The sequence below is a fragment of the Mastomys coucha genome, unplaced genomic scaffold (genome assembly GCF_008632895.1).
Source record: "Mastomys coucha isolate ucsf_1 unplaced genomic scaffold, UCSF_Mcou_1 pScaffold22, whole genome shotgun sequence".
Classification (NCBI taxonomy): Eukaryota; Metazoa; Chordata; class Mammalia; order Rodentia; family Muridae; genus Mastomys; species Mastomys coucha.
This window is the reverse complement of record NW_022196905.1, coordinates 2,247,502-2,250,162: the sequence shown is the minus strand read 5'-3', so window position 1 is coordinate 2,250,162 and position 2,661 is coordinate 2,247,502.

The window sequence follows — 2,661 nt, the reverse complement described above, 5'->3', positions numbered from 1 at the left end:
TCACTCACTCAAGTCAAATAGCTTTGACCATAGCAGGAAGTCTGTACCCAAAAATCGTGCCTACAATTAATTCCTTGGCGCAGCAGAACTGTCAACTCTCAGCTTAACTACGATGGAGGTAAAATCCTTTGGTGATGTGGGGGTCATTGAAGTACAGCCTTATTACAATGAAATCCAATGTCTTAAAATGCTCTAGTTTTGGGCTTGTACCACAGTAAGAGCCAAGATTTTAAACTCTACTAAATATAAGACAAACAAACAAACAAGCAAACAAAAAGACTTTATATATTTATGTTCATTTAAGAAAATGCTAGTAGTGATGTATTATTTTAACATATACAATTAATATGTTTGGAGTTATTTAAAATTTATATTGAGAAAAACATATTTTCAGTATTGCTGTAGACAAGCATCTACATAAGACTGTTAAATTGATTGTTGTTTTATATCAAACAACTTTTATAATACTCATTTTATTCTTATAATATTTTATAAATTTTAAAGAATATGACAAAAAAGGTATTGTAGGTATTGAAGGGAGAGTCTCTGGGAGGAGTTCAGGTACAAAAGGGAAACAAGAATGTTATTTAATTCTATTTACTTAAAATATGTTTTTAAATGTTAACAAATTCAGATAAATTGAAATCATGTATCTTTTCTCATCATGATGCAATAAAACTTAAATCAATCAATAAATAAAAAAATTTATGTGGAAGGGATCTTTTACAACAGTGGGGTACTTGGATTACTATTCCTGCAATCCCAGAGACAGCTCATGATGAAACAAGGGGAGAAATGGAAGATGCTCATAGGGAAAATATTGAATGTCTTCAAAAACACATCCAGTCTTTTCTAGTTGTTCAAATGCAGGACATAACAGCCATTGAGTTTCCAAATTTATAAGGGTGCCACTGCTGAAATACCAATGTACCTACCCTTAAAATGGTTGACTGACAAACGTGTGTGGATAGTCAGTGGCTCTTAGCTAAGGAAAGATTACAGGCAATTAACCAGATGGAGACCCACCATATAGAAGAATATACAGCCCATGGAATTCCCCTGTATATAGTATAAAAAGAAAATCAAGAAAATGGAGAACGTTAACAGATTTAAGAGTGATGGATAGAGTAAGTCACCCAATGAGTCCATTAAAGCCTAGAATTCCTTTACCTCCTTTATTACCTAATGCATGTCCTATGATAGTAATTGATTCAAAAGATTGATTTTTTACTATCCCCTTGTATGAGCAGTATAGTGAAAGGTATGCTTTCACAGTACCTAGTTATAATAATGCTTAACCTATAAAAGGATCAGTCACAAATTTCAGAACTAAGTCATAGGAGTCCTCCAACTTTGATTTGCCCTGCTGTTCTTGGGTGGATATATGGGCGATTAGCAATAGCTGGATGGGGAGGAACTCTTCTTTTGTGTTACAGCTATCCATAAATGGCTCATGCTCCTGAAGTAGATAAAATTCTTCCTTTGGTACATCCTTAGTGCTGTATGTGGAATAAACAAACACTTGTTTATGTCTCTACAGGAGAAGTAATACAATGTATTGATATTAAGGCAATATGAGACTTGTGCCTCGAGGTTTCGGGGTTCTTGCCTTTGTCTTGGAGTAGCTTGGGGAGTGGTGTTAGTGTTTCACAGAAATTAATAAACAATTTGGCTCTGCTTTTCTTTTTTCTGGAAAACTTTTGAGTGTCCATTTAGTTTCTTTCGTTGTGTTAGTTCTAAGAGGGAATTTTACTCCTTCTTGGGTGTTGTGGGGAATTGGGTGATTTTAGGAACTCATCTATTTTCTGTATATTATACATTTTGACCTTTCCTCCCCCCTCCCGCCCCCCCGCCTTGTGTAGCCTAGGCTAAGCTTCAACCTCTGCCCTTCCAGCCTCCGGCTCTTGAGAGCTGGGATTACAGGTATGTATCACCACAGCTGACTTACACTGGAAATTGAACCCTTCTTGCATGCTACTCAGCCACATCCCCACTTTGATTCTTAGTTATATAAATCCACAAATTTTGAAAATATATGGCCAAATTTTTTAATTATGAGAAAGATAAATTCACCCAAAGGTAAATAGATAAAAAGTACAATATACTTTCACCTATATGACACCAAGATGAGCAGCTGTCAGGCTCTGCCACACTCCTTCATAGCATTTCTTTCCTTTTCTCATGTTACCTAACCATGAGTGGGGCCATGCCTGTCTGTGTAGAGAAGGTATTTTTTTTTAAAGCATAAAGGACAAACACTTGTGTGTGAAGCTAATGGCTGACTGTCATGAGATATTCTGTATCATTCAGTTTTCCCATCTCTTATTCAAGATCAGGTTCCCACTCAAGGTTCTGCCAGAGCATGATTTTCAGCCAACTGGAGGCACCTGGGAACTTTAAATTATATTAGTGTCTGGGTCCTACCCCAGAGGTTCTTATTTTATTGGTCTGGAATATGGTCTGGGCATCAGGAGTTTTAAAAAGCTTACTCTAATATATAGCCAAGATTGAGAACTTCTGCTCTAAAATATGAGTCCAATTTTTTTCTACTTTTCCATTTGTAATGCATTCCTGAGTAGTTCTTAGGGGGAAAAAAAGTCCCTAAGAACATCTGCTGTGAGCCATAGCTGTCTACGTCTCTCTCTCTCTCTCTCTCTCTCT